The following is a 19620-nucleotide window of genomic DNA, read 5'->3' on the forward strand; positions in this document are numbered from 1 at the left end:
GGCAGGACAAGACCTTTGCCAAGCTTCTCTCCCACTTCTTTTGGCCTCGGTTGATGATCTCCTCAGATGAGTTCTGTAGGACTTGCCTAACCTGTCAGGCCAGTGGGAAGACAGGGAAAAAGCTAAAAGTTCCACTGAATCCCTTAGCTGTCATTGGCACCGCCTTTGAAAGGGTTTAGGACCCCTGGACCTCCAGGCAGCCTTAGGCAACAAGTCTTGGTGGACCATGCCACTGACTGCCCAGAGGCCCCTGACATAGGCCCTACGGTAGCTCATCGGACAGGGTGCTGTGAAATTAAAAGGTTGTACATGTACTTTTAGGTTTTACATGTCCTAAAACATGGAGATGTCTTATTAAATGTAATAAGCTGTCATTTTGAGCAGGTAGCTATTTCATGTTTGGTATCAATGACATTATAATGATAAACCCTCTTTAATTGTAAAGTTGGATTTTTCATTACAATTTTAAATATGCCACTTTTAGAAATTTGTGACAAGGGAAAGGGCCAGGATCTGTGTAGTTTATGGCGTCTTAAATTACCGCTATACCAAACTATTTATTTTCATTTGATCTGGTACAGGCTTTAGAAACAAGTCTAGATTTATTCCAACCCAAAACATTCCAAAGGAGATTTTTGCACTTGAACGAACAATACTATCATCTATCATTAAAATGGAGAAGAATAAGAAATATTTCAATCAAAATCTCAGCTCTAAACAGCAAGCTGCTATTAAAGAACTCAAAGCAGACTCTTCAATAATAATTAAGAAGGCAGACAAGGGTGGCGCAGTGGTTATTTGGCCCCGAGAGATGTATATAAATGAAGGAATGAACCAAGTGAATAACACAACATGGTATCGACCACTTGAAGAAGACCCAATGCTCTCAATAAATCAAAGATCACCGAAATAGTACAACCAGGCTTAGAAGAAGGCTACCTTGGCTCGAAGGAACACAACTTCTTGATTAAAAAATTCCAGAGGACACCAATTCTTTACTTTGTGCCAAAAAAATCATAACAATTTAGACAGCCCCCCAGGGAGGCCGGGATGTGATTCAGTATTTGAGCCAATTGCAAAATGTGTGGACTTTTTACTGAAGCCGTTTCTTGCTGAAGTTCCATCATATTTAAGTGACACGACTGATTTTATAACAAAAATTGAAGGAACCACATTTGAGGAACAAACCCAAATAATGATTACACTTGACGTCACCTCCCTTTACACCCAGATACCACAGGAGGAAGCTTTGGAAGTGATTCAACCGTATTTGGAAAAAAGAATGCGGCCCCATAGGGTCCCAACAGCTTTCATTGTCCAACTAGCAGAGTTGGCATTGAGAAAAAATTATTTTAAATTCGAGGATCAATTTTATGTACAAGTGAAGGGGACCGCCATGGGATGTCCTTTTGCTCCGGAATTGGCGGTCCTCTACATGGCCCAATATGAGAAAAAGTTCATTGAAAACAACAACCCTTATAAAAAGAACATAATACAATGGCTACGATATATCGACGACGTCTGGTGCCTATGGCACGGGAGCCAGACTGAATCGGCGTTGTTCCATGAATGGGTAAATTCAAGACATGCAGACATAAAATTCTCAGTCCAATCCAGCATCACCAATTTAACCTTTTTGGATGTAGAGGTGATACCTGTAGAGAGCGTATTGATGACTACATTGTACAAGAAGGAGACAGACAAGAACACAATTCTACACTTTAGAAGTAGACATCCGAAGAGCTTAAAAGAGAATCTCCCATATGGGCAACTACTCAGAATGAAGAGAAATTGTTCCATGATGTCAGATTTTGAAAAGCATGCGGCATCTTTCTGCAAAGATATGCAAAAGAGAGGATACTCAAAAAAGTTGCTTAAACATTCAACTAAAAGAGCTCGGTTCACGCTCGAGAAAGTCTCCTCCAAGTATAAGAAAAAAAGACGTTGGAAAGACTGGTGTGTGTGTCCACTTATGGCCCAGAAAATAACAGATTCAGACAAACCATTTTGAAGAACTGCCATCTATTAGAAAATTTAGAATGCTCCTTTCCCAAACCACTTTTCGCATGGATGAAAAATCTAAGCATTGGTCAACAAATAAGCAGAGCAGACCCTTGCCTGCCTAAACAAAAAAGCGACTTACTAGCTAAGTGGAATTTAAAGCCGGTTGAAGGACACAAAAAATGCGGAAATTGCATCGCCTTCGCCAACACCATAGAAGGCACAGAATTTGTTCATGACGGTATTAAATGGAAACACAGTGAGTTCACTAACTGTAAGACAAGAAACGCAATTGATGCAATAATTTGTCTGTGTGGAAAAATTTATATAGGGAAAACCAACCAACAGGTTAATACAAGAATAACTCACTATCGGTCCTGAATAAAGAAAAAAGTAATGACCGCACCTATGGTCGAACACTTTGTAGAAAAATGCCATAATGAAACACAATTCAAATGGACAGTTTGGGCGAGTTTCAAACCCTCAAGAACACTAACAGACATTGAAAATCTACTGTTGCGCAAAGAAGCATATTTAATTCTGAAATTTAATAGCGCAACAGTTGGCTTGAACAATATGACAGAATTGGCTAAAATCTAACTACTACAACTCCCATAATGCACTGGCATAATGCATCAAAGCCAGGGAGCTCAGATCGAGCAACATGATACTGCAAACCACAATACCCATGATTCTAAGCATAAAGCCATCTTTGAGATGTCTCTAAGTGGAAATGCCACTGCCTCACTTTGAGAAACTAGATGAGAGGGAACAGATGAAAATTTAGGTAAGGCGCCGTTTACTAAGCCCCGTTTTCTAATATATACAAGTTGACAAGCAAGAGTCATGCTTGATTGCACACTATACTCTGTTTTTCAGAGATACGAGTAAATTGTTACAAACAACGTTACCCAAGGATGAGTGTTTCGTTTAAAGGTACGTGTATATTTGTAATGAAACCACGAAACCGTGAGTAAATGTGTTTAGCAAAATGAACGCCTAAGTTAATTGAGCATCATGCTTGCTTTTCAGGATAATTAAAGTTGCCGTACACTAAGAGAACTTAAATTCATTCTAACAAGGGAATGCAAAGTTCAGGTATGCTAAAAGCTTTTAATCCAGACTCATTAGTGAATGCTTTAAGCTCCCATTAAACTAATGGCATGTCACTTTTCATATAGATATGAGGAACGAACTTGACAAATAGACAGAGAAATTCATCGCCAAACACTGGCTGAAGAAAAACGGTAGGCTGTTAAAAGCCGTTCAGTGCATTTTTGTGTTAGATCATTCTGCATATGTATAAAATGAAAATAACATCCAAAATGAGGTCTCTTCTTTTAAACAGATAGAGAAACTCGAGCTGCCAGGAAAACACACTGCAGTCCAGGTATAAACACTAGTGTATAGCTAAAAAGAGAAAGTACATTTTTAAAAAGAAGGGAGCTAAAATATCTGTTTTAAAAAAAAAGTTTTTTTACACATCCTGATTTCAAAAAAACAACAGTGCTGCCAAACAAAACCAAGAGCCCTGATGAGAGTCCATATATTTGTTAAGAGAGACTCGAAATGCGTTGGCTTTATCACGATATAGGATAAGAACACGGAGGAATTATACATTTGGATTTTGACTATATATAGAGGAAAAGTCCCATGTATTAGTGTTTTCCCCGTGTTCCCTCATTCTTCCTTAATTGAAATGTTTAAGCATGTACCATCTTTTGAATGTCTACAAAATATTATGTAGATTAGAAATAATATTTGGGTTGTGATGCTAAAGGCCACACAAGGTTATTAAGATAATAGGATGTATTGTTTATGATTTTTTCACTCCTGTATGTTCATATTGTGTATCAGATACTTATTATTTTTGTTGTTTAATGTTTTGTGAACCACATGCACATTAGTATTGTCTGCATATAGACTTCAATGTCTCTTCTGTTTTGAATATACTATAAAGACTTAAAAAAGATTGAAAGAAAAGGTACAAATAAAGTACCAGATCAAATGAAAATAAATAGTTTGGTCTAGCGGTAATTTATGATGCCAAAAACTACACAGGTCCTGGCCCTTTCCCTTGTCACAGATATATATACGGCCCAGCCAGAACCTGGCCTGTTGGGCCTAACTCCCCTTGCTACCCATTTTTAGAAATTTGCATTTTCCTGCCCTTAGCCCTTTCTGCATGCAACCTGTCTTGGGTCACATGACTGGGTGTAGCTTACAGTTAGACTTGATAAATTCCTCCCAGACAGTCATATAATAGAGGGATTAGGTGCTCCTCCATGGGCCATCTGCTGGCAGGATGGAAGGGGGCAGAGCTGAACACAGCTCACTTACAACTGAATAGCCTGTGCTCTGCCTTCATACAAAGGGCCCAAAGACCCCACATTGTCACTGCAGCCAGCTTAGAGCCAGGGTAGGGGAGTGAGGAAATGCCATCCACTTCAAAGAACCTTTCCAGAAGCTTCTCCTACCTTTCCGAACACTGGCAGCAGGGTGCAAAAATAGGACCTTAATACCCACTCTTCGGTGCACTTCTTGACCTGTCGATACTTGCTGCTCTGAAGGGCTGCTGTGCTGCTGGATTGCTGCAATGATTGTCCTGCTGTTCTGCTACCTTCTGCCTGGAACAAGGACTAGATCCTCAACTTTCCTAGGACCCCCAGAGTGACTCACAAGGGCTTGTTTGCTGGCCTCCTTTTCAGAGCCACAGGGACACAAAGACTTCCTCCATCTTGAACCCGTACCTGGACCCAGCCTGAGTGAGCCCAGACCCTCCAAGTGGTGCCCCTCCAGTCCTGGACTGTTGGAAGTGGTGTAAAAGGCACCCACATCACCAAAATCCAAAAAGGTGACTTTGAAAATGTTTGGATAGAAACTGCTCTGAGAACCAAGAGAAGACCAGGGCCAACCTACTCGCGTAGCCACCCAAGGTGTATTGCTGGCTGGATTGACTTTGTGGCTTCTCCCGCTACGTTCTTCTCCACAGCAGCAAATCCGTTTAAGAGGTCCTTCCCCAAAGGCATCCGACCTTGTGGAACTGTCTTTGGCTACAGCCCTCTGCCTCATCCCGCCAGAGATTTTTGACTTCTATTTTAGAGAGTAAGTCCTCATTTGAATATTTGCTACTGTCACCAAGATCTGTACCTGTTGTGGCTCCACCCTGGCCCTTGCTTAGTACCTATGGCATTCAGCACCATCCGGGTATGGGACTGATGCTCCAGAGCCATCCATTTTCAGGTCTATTTGATTCAGCTGATGAGTTGTTACACACTCCTTAGCAGATTTAAACTTCCATGGCCACCATCCTGCTGTCTTTATCAACTAACAACTTTTCTGGGGTCTTATGAGCATCTGCATCAGGCATCTCAGCCTGGTATTCTGTTCACCCTTCAGCCCCAGCTCTGCTTACCAGAAGTGGTCCTCTAGGGACTCACATTCAATGCCTTGCTCTATGCCAGCTATTTGGGCTTCTTACCCATTTAAAGTTTGATAACAGGTGGCGATAAGTGGTTGAAGTGGGGGAAAAAAAGTAGGGGAACTATGGGCAGAGGATCAGAGGGTGGGAATAACCAGAGGATTGGGTCAGTGGGTGGGGTCAGAGGTGTGGCAAGAAAGAGCAAATGATTCTAATTTTAAGTATTTGTTTGGTATTTCACTTCCCAGTGACAGCTTATTACGTTATTTAATTCAAACAATGGATACAGGTTTGTTTAAGATTTAATATGAGTTATTGACATGATAATTCATTCACAAAGTGGGATTCATTCCAATCACAGAATGTCCCAAATTCGCTTACAAGTAAAAGCACAAGCCATTTGTCTTCGAGCCATGGAGTTTCTGTCCTCAGCACTTCTCCTCCCTTTTTCCACAAGAGCAGTACAAACATGAATTGCAAAATATCCTAGTTTGCAAATGTGTTCTATATAATTGTGGCTGTGCAATATTTGCCACATAATGTGTCATCTGCTGCATAATTTGACGATTTTAACTAATACATTGTTTATAGCTCAAACGGATCAAAAGTTACTAAAAAAGGTGACTTGTGTTTCTGTGAAGTGGACGGCCCTTTGCAAAGTCTGACTGATCACCTTTCTCACTGCTGCATTTGTATATTTCACTGGTAATAATAGGCCAAAATCTTTGCAGAGGCTGATAGCATGTGTAAAAATGTCAAAATGATAAATTATCAGAAAATATACCGCATTACACTGCAGCCTTCTTTTTACTGCATAATTTAGTCAACACTGCGGCATAATTTTGTCCTCCATTGCTGCATAATTCCATTTGCTCCAAAGCAGCCTGCACATGTTAAATTTGCTTGTGCATGAAGCAGAGAGACAGTGTAGTTTGTAAACTTAGTTTGTTGTGCATGCAAATCCTGAATTGCCAATCCCTGGTCAGTGAGTGCTGAAACAAGGCCAATGGAGGTACCAATGGGTGAGGCGGACTGGGCTCAAGGCAGGGCCGAGTTTAGCGCTGTTGGAGCTCTGTGCAACAATGTTTGTTGGTGACCCCAATGACCACCTGCGCCTCGGACTCCCGCACTTCCACCCTTTAACAGTGCCCTCAAGTCTCCATAACCAGTGTAGGGTGTGAGGGCACTTTACATCACACACATTGCACAAAGACAATCAATCATACATGCGTAAATCACTGCATAGGAAATGTTACATAAGGCAAAGGATTTGTCGGTGTAGGAATCACATGACAAGCATACCAGTAGGCAATATAGTTTAATGTGATTTATCTGGAGAAACACAAACTTAGAATGTAATACCATGGTTGGTGGTTCTGTTTAATAACCAGAATTGATTTATATCGAAATGAACCCCTTTTTGCAGCATTAGGATAATCAAAGACTAGGGGAAAAACCATAACACTGTAGTTTATACCTTGCAGTTTGCATGCAGCTCTTAGATGACAGTTAATAGCTCACTGTTCTATGTTAGGATTTTGACTTATAAACTGCAAGTAACAAAAGGATCTCATGGACAAAAGCAGTAACCCACTCACCTATTTACCCTCTGCGCTACCTTTCCACGATCCACAACTTCCACTTGAGAAAACTCCATCTCTCTCTTGGAAGAACATTAATCACTGGAGTTATCATGACATTTTTATTGTTGCCGAAAATTGTTGTTGGCCAGGATGGAGGCATCAAATGCTTTTAAAACCATAATATACTTGCAAACACATGCCCCCACCCAAAGTCAGGGCCCGGACCAATCGCACCAGTCGCATTGCCCTAGAGCTGCCCTGCTCAAGGGCCCTGTGACCTCAGTGACAGTCACTGTTGCTCTAGGGTGTGCTGCTTCAAAGGCGTGCCCGCAAGACTAGAGGGTACCTTCAGCATGAATTGTGGTGGACAGGGCTTCAAGGTTAACCAACACTGGCCACCGCTAAGGTCCACCTGATGGTGCTAAGCCACCAGGGCTTCTAAGGTCTTGCGGGGCCTTCTAAGGTCTAGCACGGAATGTGCCCCCTCAGGAGAGTAGTCTCGTGGACTGGTCATGAAGGCGGAACCTGATTCCACAGTACCAAATTTGGCAGCACTGACCATAGTGCCACATCCTCTCCCCCAATGAACACCATACTGCCCAACTCAATCAATCAATCAATTAGGAAATTTTGTGAAGTGCACAACTCACCCATGAGGGTCTCAAGGCGTTGGGGGAGGGGGGTTTGTGCAGCTCCGTTTCCCCACTGAGGCAAAACTCGCACTGCCTTCAGCTATAACCCAATTGTTTCCCACTATAAACACCTGGATGCGAATGCACTAGACAAGAGTAAAATGCTGCCTAAAAAAAAACCTAACCACATCCTGGAACAAGCAAACACTCAAGGGAATGCAAGATTAAAGTAAAGCATGTGAAATGTAAACTAACAACATGGTTACCTTAATGATTTTGCACTTAATATTCAGAAAGCAGTGAGTGTTTTGCCTGGAAAGTTAAGGACATGACTACATGGCCCAGAAGGGACCCGTTTCAATGTCCATTGCTTATATCTTTGCAAAACGTAAGCAGCATGGTTTAAAAAGACCACATCCCTGAACACAGAGCCGCTGTATACAATTTGTTACCCAATCCACCATCAAACATGTATTGCACAGAACCTCCAGGACTGGAGCATTTCCCCACCCAGAGAAAACAATGTTGTCTAAAGAAAGACAAGAAATCACAAGTATTGCTTCACTGGCAAACTTGGTAAAGTGGCGCTAATGTGTTTGTGTGTGAATAAAATAAATATGGCCACTTTGCAACCACTCGATCTTGCTTTATTTATTTATTTTTCACATGTTTAACCTTTGATCTCTCTCCGTCCCAATGCCGCACTTTGGAATAGAAAAATGTCCAAAAAATACATTTGCAGTAAAAGTGTTTTTCTTTTTTGGATCCATTTCATGGAGGAACAAATAAACGAAAGGAGTCACGGTTTTAACCCCTTCGGTGCTCGCCCCTTTCCCCGCCCTGTGCCGGCCGTTACATTAGCGGGCGGGGTTTGTGACGAGCTGGACTCGTCATGGGCACTGCGCCACCGCGGCCCATGACGAGTCCAGCTCGTCACGGGCACCGAAGAGGTTAAGTAACTGTGTAAGAGCTAGACAAAATGAGAAAGGAATAAAGAGAGGGGGGCAGCTGCCAGCAACAGCAGAAGTGGACACTGTCCTTGTCTCCTCTGGGCAAGAAGGAAAAGACAGAGTTTTTTTCCTTCTCTGCACGCCCGCCCATTCCCGAACTGCCACGAATGCCGGGCCTTATCTATGTACCTTGGGAATTTCTGCCGTCCTGGAACACGTTTAAAATAAAAAAAAAGTAGGGAAACTGAATTTATTAAAATGAAGAAGGAGGGGCACGCCGTGCCCTGCCGATCCCGCCTACTTCGACCACTCTTTGAGACCGTTTTAGCCCCAGGATCTCTAATCAATCACTTTATCAAATAAATCTGGAGATCCGAGTGCCAGCTATCCTGAGGGAAACATCGGAGGGAACCAGCTACTAGATTGTTTGATTAGTTTTTCACCCCTACACCCAGGTCGGATGACCAATTTGAACATCAGGACCACTACAGACCTCCACCAGAGTTTCCTCTGTCTTCGCCCTGCCCAGGCATAGTTCACCATCTTTAGGGTCCTATTACAAACGCTCATGCTCCTTCTCCTGTCACAGAGGGCGAGATGGGCCGCTGGTGCGCCCACCATAAGGGCGAAGCAGGATCCTACCTAAGCCATCATGCAACTGCCTTCACCTTTATTGCACCACAGGGTTTTGATCAGCCTTCTGACTCATGTACTTGAAGCACTCTGTCTCACGCACTTCACATTTCTTTGTCCATGTTTCAAGATGGGTGAGGTGGGTAACCAACATCACCGCAGCCCGTGGCACCCGGCGTGTGCCTCCTCATCTGGCGACACAATGCAGTCACGGCACACTGTCCCAAGGCAACAACCATGCCTGGAGCAGGAGTTCCCGTTTTCCTTCCCTGTCTTGGCACACCCCATGAGGGACTGGGTGCTGGGAAGGTCATGGAGGCAGTAAATCTCCTTCAGCCTATGGATTCAGAGGGCTGTACCACTCTCTACCAGAACACAGGGTCACCTCCTAACTGAATCCTTGCCAGCCGACCACGAGCCAGTCGTGACACACCACTGCAGAGGAAATGCACACTGCGGGAGCCGGGTGCACCCAGGCGATGGTTCCACTGAGGGAATTTGTTCGCCCCTGACCATTAGCCTTCCCACTGTGTTGAATCATCCAGGGGGAACTGCACGGACCCCTCCCGTTTACCTCTTGACAGTGTCACATCCTCTTGAACTCTCTCTTTAAAATTCATTTAAACTTTTCCTTACTGTACTTGTTGGCTATCGGTGTTGCACCAGTATTTAGCCTTAGATGGACTTTACCACCTACTTTGAGCTGCATTCCCAAGCAGGGATCAGGTCAACTCCTACAAGACCTTATCCCAGTGCACCATGGGCCACTACTGGCCTAACACCATCCATTGGGTAAGCCTCGATCAAAATAGCTTGGCCCCCTCGAGCAAAATCAGGCTGTCAGCGTTCTGTTTGCCACTTTTCCTGCACCCGCAGCCGAGTGAGGATTCAGCGCTGGGCTCTTCACTCACCTTTACTGAGGGAATCCTGGTAATTTTCTTTTCCTCTGCTTAGTAATACGCTTAAACTCAGTGTGTTGCCATGTCTGATCTGAGTTCATCGTTGTGTGCCAAAGCATGAAAAGGAGGGGACCCTCTTTTGCATGGGGGGGTCTCAGCAGCACCTTCTTCCAGATCAGAGACCGAAGCCCACGGGGGCCAGCATGAAAGACAACACCAGCGGGCAGGCAGGGTACCGTGCCAGCCTCCTGCAGAAATGGGTGCCCAAGGTGGTGCACATAGGCAGTGCACAGCCAGGCACCCCAGGTTTTTAAGGCCTGGGGCAGACCGGGCACCCACCCCATCAAGGCAGGTAAGACTAGGCACATCAGCAGTGTACCTCTGCAGTGGGACTGGGGGAAGTGCCCCTGTATGGGCCTTCATGTGCCTGACCTTGGGAGACGAAAGGAGCAAAGACCCCCTGCAACAGTCCCACAGCGCCCTGTGAGTTCCACAGTGCAATGACATCAAGTATCCCTCAGACAGCTGTAGTCTGTGGAGAAACCAAGGACCGCAAGGTGCGTTCAAAGTGTCAGGGATCATTGTGTCCTACAGTTCACACTAATTTTAGCAGCTAGCTGTGTTCTTCATTGATGTGTGAGCCAAGTGGTTCACTGCCAAAAGTCACAGGCAACCTTTGCAACGTTCGGCCACCTGAAGGTGCAGAGAGGCAGGAAGAAGGAAGTAACAACCATCCACTGCCCACGCAGTGAGACAGCCCATCACGCCATCACACTTCCCCCTCTGGAAGTCAGCCTCCAAGATTTAAGAAGGTATTGCCAGGCATTCAGCCCAGGGGCCCAACCTGACCGCCCAAGCAGGCAGGCAGGCAAGCAAGTGAAAACCTCCCACAGCAGCAGAGGCAGGAAGCTCCACCACAAGCATTTCCACACAGGACCAGTCCACTGGATACCAGGCAATGAGGGGGTTTGCCCCTCCTACACATCAGCCATCCTACCAGGGCCAGTGGGAATCAGGGCTCCATATCTTCACATTGAGAGTCCCTAACTTAAGCAGGATACTCAGAGCCATGCCAGCGGGCTGGGGTCCCCCATGTCCAGGTAGGAGACAGCAAGGGGAGAAGAGCCAGTTACCTCCAGTTACCTCCACACCGTCAAAGCAACTCACCCACTTCCAGTACACGCATGGAAGTTGGAGCGGCCCAGGGCAGCATCTCCTCCCGCCCCTTGGAGCAGGTTACACTGGCTTCGAGGGGGCATGGTATCACAACCTTGAGAAGCTCGTGTTCCCTCATGGCCCTGCCTCCTACTCATCCAGGCTGCCCTGCCGTCGAAGACAGGCCATTTCTCAGTCACTCAAAAACTGAATGGAACAGGATTGAGCTTGAGAAGGGCCAAGTGGCAGGTCCTTCAGAGGGGCCTCAGCCTTGGGAGTCACTGCAATTTAGTTACCCCCAGGTGCGTGCTGGGTGAACATCTTCGTGGGGCTTTCCATCATATCGTGCCCCTCCCAGAGGGTCCAGGGCATCACCCTCCTCCGTCTCGTCACATGTCAGTTGGGTTCTCCGAGGTGGAGGATACCACCCAGTGCCCAGTCCTCACCTAAGTGCCCAACAACCCCGGACCACTTCACCGGCCAGTACGCACAGGGGGAGGGTCAGGCCATGTGCTTTGTGTTCCATTTGAGAGAAGCACAAGGGTTCAAGCTGTCAATGACAGTAACTTGGGGCGCCCGAAAATTAATGATCCTTACGCAGCTTTATCTGCGCAAATCTTGTTATGACTTTTAGTTCCTCTAAATAGTCAAGTTTGATAGTCTTCTCTGCGCTTCACCAGAGCAATTGCCAACCCCGGCCGGGCCAATCCAAGGACCTCACTAAGCCATTTAAATGGTAGCAGCAACGAGTGCTGTGTACAAATGGCAGGGACTAAAAGCAAGCTTATGACCTGCACTTACTGGAAATTCCTCGTTCATAGGAAATAATTGCAATCCTTTCATGAATACGGTTCAGCAGGTTAACTGCACCTGACGGAAAAGGGTAGACACATGCTGATCTGTCCAGTGTAGCACACATGCAGCCCCAGACATCTAAGGGCAAAACAAAACTGTTATTGCTCAATCTCATGTGACTGAACACCACTTGTTCCTCTAAGAAGTTGAACAGCAACCACTGGGGTCACGCAATTAGTTAGCATGAATGAGTCTTGTTCTTTATCAGAATTAACCAGACAAATCGCTCTAACAAGTAAGAACAGCCAAGTACCACCACCTACAGAATTGAGAAAGAACTATCAATCTGTCAATCCTTTCCGTGTCTGGGTAGCCAGAGCCGCCCCTCAGAATGGCTGTTCTGGCGGAAATGCACAGGGTGGAAAAGGGCAGCAAACAAGAACACAGAGCTCAGATCACCATGCAGCATCTGGGATTAGCACAACCTGAACCCATCCACTCTGGCCAGACCACTTGATAAGCTGCCATAGCCACAAGGGAGCCACAAGTGTACTGTCCCTACTATTCTGGACCAAGGCTACCCGCCATTCTTGTAATACATGCACATAAAGTGAGAGAGGGGGCTGCTGGAAAAAAACTCACCCAATCCCTGTAGCCTGGCTGGGTTCGAAGAGTCAAATGAGCACTCAGTGGAACTTCCAGGGCAGCCCGGCCAACTCAACGCACCATACGAACTCATAGTGAACGTTCAGATGCCCGGGGTTTGGCATAACTAGATGGACGGGCATCTGGTTGCAACGTGATTTCTGAAAAAGGATTCTACTCACCTTTGAAGGTGACAGGTACACTGAGGGACAGATTCTTTTGGAGCCTTAGCTGGGAATCAGCCAAAGGGTTATTGAGGGGCCCTCACAGAGCTCTAACCCAGGGTCTGCTGCAAGCTTCTGTACCTATTGAAAATAGAAGAATGGATGTATCCAAAAGTGATCCCATTACTATAATTATTGACCTCTATATCGGTCACTCCCTCACAAAATCCTTTAGTTAGAATCCTTTTAACCCATCAGATATTAGGCTTAGCGTACTTACAAGGAATACCATTCCAAGAGCTACATCATTGGTACCATTGTGGACATTGGAATATGGACAAAAGTAAAACTCTGGGTGTGCATAAATCGGTCCCATATAGTCCACTGATGCATACCTGGAGTTCATTCCTTTCTTTAATCTTTATTTCGACTTTGTAAAGTCATAAAAGAGAAGACAAAACATATACAATCAAATATACACAATAGGCAAACACCCAGGATAAAAGGTTACATCGACTGCAAAAAATGAACTTCATATAATACAGTTAATATTTCATATCTTCAAAAAAGTTCTTCTAATGTTCCAAGCAGCAGATAAAAACTTGCTGACAGCAAATACAGTCGAAGGGGATAGGTCAGATTTCAACAGACGATAAGCATCCAAATGATTCCTAAAACCCCAATTTCTGCAGATTGGAATGATCCATTTTTTCCTGGGTTGCATGTAAGATAAACAAAAAAACATTAAATGAATGTCACTCTCCAGCTCGTTTGTACAAGCTGGACAATTTTTGGGAGTGGGTGGGTGCCAGCTGCTAGTGAGGGCTCTAATAGGTAGTGCATTGTATCTCCATTGTAAAAATAATTTCCTGAGACCAATGGGGTTTATGTCGTCCAAAACTGTCTCCAGTTTATAGTAGTCCTTCACTATTAGGAAGGTGGTAGACATAGGCCCCAATGTGGTGGATGTTAATAAGAGAGTCAGATTGCGGTCATAGTACAGGGCAACTAAATTTGTTCGGGATATGGTACTGCATGCCTCTTGTGGGTTTGTCCACAGAGGCAGTAGGCCCATCGCCGTTAGCTCCTCTTTTATGTACTTGAGCCATGGAATTTTACGTAAAGCTATATGTTGGTATAACTCCATGAATTCACAGCGGTAACTCCGAAGTTCGAGGGTTGTCCAGAGTCGCCTCCAGAAGGTTAGGGGCTTCACACCTAGTTCTTCCTTAATTGATCTTAGACCCATATCAAGCCTAAGAGGGAGGAGTGGTGTGCTCGATGGAAGAGCTGCCAAGTTTCGTAAGAACTTGTTTTCCGTTGAGACAAGATCGAGGGCACAATTGTTGCCCCACAGTTCACCACCATATAATACTGCCCCCCGTGCCTGCATTTTGTAAATTTCTAGTGGTGAACCAATAGGATGTATCATGGATTCTTTCCATAGGTTCAAGATACCCCCTGCCTTTTGTGTCAACTTTAGGTTTGATTTTATCTGGTGGTGGGACCATGTCATCTTCTCATTCAAGGTCAGTCCCAGATACTCAAACGTATGGACTCTTTCTAAACTAATACCATGAATAACAGGATTAGGGCGGGATGACCTAGGAGGATTAAAAATGATAAATTTTGTTTTATCCGTGTTGATCTCTAGCCCCCGGTCAGCGCAAAAGGAAACGAAGCCACCCAGGACTCGCTGGGCACCCATGGGACTCTTAGCGAGTAGCAAGGTGTCATCAGCAAACATAATAGCTGAGATACCTATACCAGCGAGTCGTGGGGCGTCTCTGTTTGGTACTTCATTCAAGTGGGAGATAAGTCCATTTACATAGAGGCAAAACAGGGTTGGTGCCAAGACACAGCCCTGCCTTACCCCCCTTTCAACGGGGAAACTAGCTGATAAACCTCCTTCTCTCCCACATCTAACCTTTGCGAAATTATTAGTGTGGAGACGCACTATAATCTGCAAAAGAGGTGCTGGGAGGCCCAGGTCCTGCAACACAGTCCAAAGTTTCGAGCGTGGGACCAAATCAAAAGCTGCACGCAAATCAACAAAAATAGTATAGAGGGAGCCCCCCTCCACCCTGACCGTCTTCCAGAAGAGCATACATAGTCTGAAATTCTGGTCGGTTGTTGAAATGCGCGTTCTGAATACAGCCTGATAGGGGCTCAGGATGTCAAACTCTTCCATCCAATCCAGAAGATGGGATCAGCCTTGAGAAGAGTTTCTGAGCCACATCTATCAGACTGATGGGCCTGTAGTTACCAGGGAGCAAGAGGGACAACTTCTGCACCCGACCAAGTAGGAGGAACTGGCATACCCCCAAGAATTGCATTAAATAATGTTATGTTATGTTAAACTTTTATTTCTATAGCGCACGGCTACTCCGTAGAGTGTCCCGGCGCTTTATCGAGGCAGCTCAGTAAAAACCAGAAACATAACAACAAACACAAGAGAAAAAGAGACAGAAAAGCATAACAAACAAAGACATCCTAAAGATTAAAAAGCCACGTCTTGAGGCTCTTCCTAAACAGAAGAAGAGAAGAAGAAGACCGTAGGTCCAGAGGCAAAGAGTTCCACAACTGAGGGGCCCTCAGACTGAAAGAGCGACCCCCAGTGCGGGCCTTCCTCACCCGAGGAACCACCGCGAGAAACAAAGATTCCGACCGCAGAGATCTAGCTGGACAATAGAAAGACAGTCTCTGCTGTAGATACCTTGCTCCGGTGCCAAAAAGCGCTTTATGCGCCAGGGTCAATGCTTTAAACATAATCTGCTTCCGGATAGGTAGCCAATGAAGTGATCGTACCAGACCTGAAGCTCTCGCTCGCCTATGAAGGCCAAAGATGGCCCGGGCAGCGGAGTTCTGCACAACCTGCAGCCGCTGAACTAGATACTCCGGAAGACCAACATAGAGGACGTTGGCATAGTCCAATCTAGAGCCTATCAAGGCTTGCACCGTGATCTTTCTGTGCTCTTCTGTGAGTAAAGGCAGGAACTTCCGGAGCATCTTAAGCATACCAAAGCAGGTACCCACCAGGCCAGAAATATGAGAGCTCAGTGACAAATTATTGTCAACCTTCACTCCCAAATTCTTAGCCACGAGCGATGCCTGCACGGGGCAATCCATACCTAATGGCCACCAGGCCTGCCACTCAGGGTCCCGAGAACAGCCGAAGAATAACACCTCCGATTTACTGGAGTTTGCCTTAAGGCCATTTCGCTGGAACCAGCCAAAGACCGACTCCAAACAGCCACGGATGTTCTCTCCATCGAAAGCCTGTCCTTGCCTACACGTGAAAAGCAGTTGGGTATCATCAGCGTAGGATACGATCCGGGCCCCAGAGGACTCCGCCAGTGCCGCCAGAGGTGTCATAACGATGTTAAAGAGAGTCGGGCTCAACACAGAACCCTGTGGGACCCCAACTCCCAATGGCGACATCTCGGCGGAGCACGGAGAGGCCCAGACCGTTTGTCGGCGACCTTCAAGGAAAGATGTAAACCAATTGAACACCGTCCCCCTCAGACCGATGTCATAAAGTCTGGAGAGGAGCACCTCATGGGGGACGGTGTCAAAGGCCGCCGACAAATCCAAAATGACGAGCATGACCCTTCCTCCAGAATCCAGTGTCCCCCTGATGATTTCCGACACTTCCAGCAGTGCCGTCTCCGTACTTAAATTAGGACGGAAACCGGACTGCGAAGGATGGAACAAATCGTTGGATTCGAGAAAGCTGGAGAGAACACCATGTACATGCTTTTCTGTGATCTTAGCCAAGGCCGGTAAAAGAGAAATCGGCCTATAATTGGCCAAGACCTCAGAGTCCAACCCTGGCTTTTTGAGGAGGGGGATCACCATAGCTCTTTTCCATAGCACTGGAACCCTCCCCTCCCTCAGAGATAGATTCACCAAAGGGTTGACTAGTGGATTGATTACGGCCGCCATCTTAGCCAAAAATTTGGCAGGACAGGAATCCAATGGTGAGCCCGATTTCAAGCTGGTCAGAAGAGCAAGAGAAGCATCGGCCGAGACAAGAGGAAACTCAGTAAAGATCTCTTTACAGGAATTGGCGGCAGTCTCAATCCTCCTGGCCAGATACTCCTTTTTCTCCCGGAGAATATCCTGGTGATAGGATTTAATCATTTTCCTATAAGCCGATCTAGCTTCCGGGTCATACCGAAGACGCCATGCCCTCTCTGCCACCTTACACTGCGCACGAGTGGCACACAATGCCTTCGTAAACCATGGGGCTGAGACCCTCTTAGCACTATCCCGAGGGGCCATAGCCGGGGCCAGATCGTTCAGCCTCTCCAAAAGCCATCCCTGCAAGGACTCTACATCCTGCTCTAAATCCCCTGTAAGAGGGCAAGGATGGTCTATAGCAGCCTGAGCCAGCAACTCGGGTGTGACTCTATGTAGAGCCCTTTGAGCAGTGCCATGCTGTCTGGGGGCGCAACTGAACAATTTTTCGCCACCCAATACACAAAATCTGGCCAATCTATGGTCAGACCAGAGCACCGGAAGGAGCTCCACATCAACAAGAGGGAACGAGGAAAAAAACTGATCTAAAGTATGTCCCTTGTCGTGTGTAGAACCAACCAAAAACGGGGCAAGACCAAGAGGAGCCGTAATATCAAGCAGTTTTTTTACATTCGGGTCATTGTCATCGTCCATATGAAAATTAAAATCTCCTGCCAGAAGACAATGCTCCGTACTTAGTGCCATACCAGATATGGCCCCCTGAAGATCATCGAAAAAAGAGCCCACTGGTCCAGGAGATCTATATACCAGCAGCCCTTTGAAAGCGTGATGAGGGGTTAATCTGATAGTGAAGGCAAGAGATTCCGCTCCAGCAATGGTGTTCAAAGAAGTGATGGTGCAGGTAGCTGACTTTCTCACTGCTACCGCCACCCCTCCTCCCCTGCCTTTCACTCTATCCTGACGAAAGATTGTATAATCAGGAGGAAAAGCCGCCCTGATGTCCGGATTGGACCTCTCCCCCAACCAAGTTTCTGTCAGCAGGAGACAGAGTGGATTCTCCCTGACAAGGAGATCGAAGATCTCCAAGGCGTGCTTCCCTACCGATCTTGTATTCAGCATTAAGCAGAGATGTTTAACGCAGACCTCATCTCTCCGTGAGGAAGCAGCCGGGACAAAACCTGGCGACCAGCCACAGGCAGGGCACAACCGTTTACCTCGGTAACGGCCTGGGAACACGGAACGGCAAGCACAGGAGAAGCTATGCAACGCACGTAGTTCCCTGGCAGAATAACAAATCATATTACCCGAACACGGAACCAGGCACTCTCACCGCTCCGCCGCCTCCGAGACGCTGACGGGCGCAGACGGGCAGGACTCTGGCAAGACTCAGGCAAATGCGAAGGCAACCCCGCTGCGCGATACCGCTGCGCTAGAAGGAACGGTTTAAATAGGTCCTCCAGGTAAGGTCCTCCCTGTCCCAGAAGGACGCTACAAGATGGCGCTACCAGATCGCCACTGCCCAACCCAAAATGGCGCCCAAAATCGGAACGCTGCAGAATCAAGCTACCAGGGAGCCCGGACCCGCTAAAAGAGCGGTGAATCACCAGTATTATGTGCAGGTAAGGGGGGAGTCCTAACACCCAGCAAGGAAGGAGAGCGCAATCGATAAAAACACTGAAAGAGGCTAAAAAGCGCTAGCAATCCGCGCGAGCGTGCTTTACAGAGCCACCCCTCCGGGCAAATGCATCCAAAGAGGACAGGCACATCCAAGGACCGCCTTAAATAGGTCCTCCAGGTAAGGTCCTCCCTGTCCCAGAAGGACGCTACAAGATGGCGCTACCAGATCGCCACTGCCCAACCCAAAATGGCGCCCAAAATCGGAACGCTGCAGAATAATGCGGTGAGATATGGTGCCCAGACTCTTGGTTCGTGTTTATACAAATCGCCTGGGACACCATCCAAACCAGGAGCTTTGCCCGCGGGGAGCATCAGTATAGCAGATTGAGCCTCACTCAAGGTGAAATTAATATGGGCAACAGGACAGTGAATAGATAAAGGTGGAGAGTGAACCCCCCTATATAGGGCACTAAAATGTTCCTCCCAAACTTCAGAGGCAATGTTTGGAATCACAGCTGAGATGGGTTCGGTTGAGCCAGTAGAGACAATCAGCCAAAATCTACGGGAGTCTCTGCACTGGAGGGCAGATGTTATTTATCCCAGTTTTCGGATGCCCACTCAAGTTTGGCGTAATGTATTAGGGTCTTATAATTATGTCTCTTCTGTTTAATTACCTCCCTATTATCTTTCTTTTTTATTGCTGCCAGCAACTCACTTTTAGCTGATTTACACGCCCTGTTATACCATCGGGACCGACCATATATCCTTTTAGTACAACGAGCAGGTGGATTAAATATATCAGCTAAAGTGGAAAATAGTTCTTTATTGACCTCAGCCAGTTTTTCACAATAGTCAGGAGAAGAGGGGTGGTCCATGAGCTTTACTACATCATCCAATGCATAACCAGCCCTCCCATAGACTTGGGAGAGTTCTCCTTGGTTGGCTGCCAGTTTCGCCCACTTGAGTCTACGTTTGTGTTGGACTCGGCCTCGTGGCGTGGTCCTGACTTCCCTGGGATTGGGCCCGTTCCCCGCCCTGGCCTCCACGGGCCACCCGTTCGAGCCGCACGAGGTCACATACACCTCGGGGCTCCACCATTTTGTTGCCTGCCACGTGACCCTGCACACCAGCCCACATGACCCGG

The 19620-nt window shown here is 46.5% G+C and overlaps 1 protein-coding gene and 1 pseudogene across 1 annotated transcript in view; one reads left to right on the forward strand and one right to left on the reverse strand.

Annotated features, from left to right (window-relative positions):
* LOC146863688 (killer cell lectin-like receptor subfamily B member 1B allele C) overlaps window positions 1-19620 on the forward strand; it is a 184346-nt gene that overhangs the window by 109689 nt on the left and 55037 nt on the right. The window lies entirely within an intron of this gene.
* On the reverse strand, window positions 10631-10784 carry LOC146863689 (5.8S ribosomal RNA; annotated as a pseudogene).

The sequence above is a fragment of the Triturus cristatus genome, chromosome 2_1 (assembly GCF_964204655.1).
Source record: "Triturus cristatus chromosome 2_1, aTriCri1.1, whole genome shotgun sequence".
Lineage (NCBI taxonomy): Eukaryota > Metazoa > Chordata > Amphibia > Caudata > Salamandridae > Triturus > Triturus cristatus.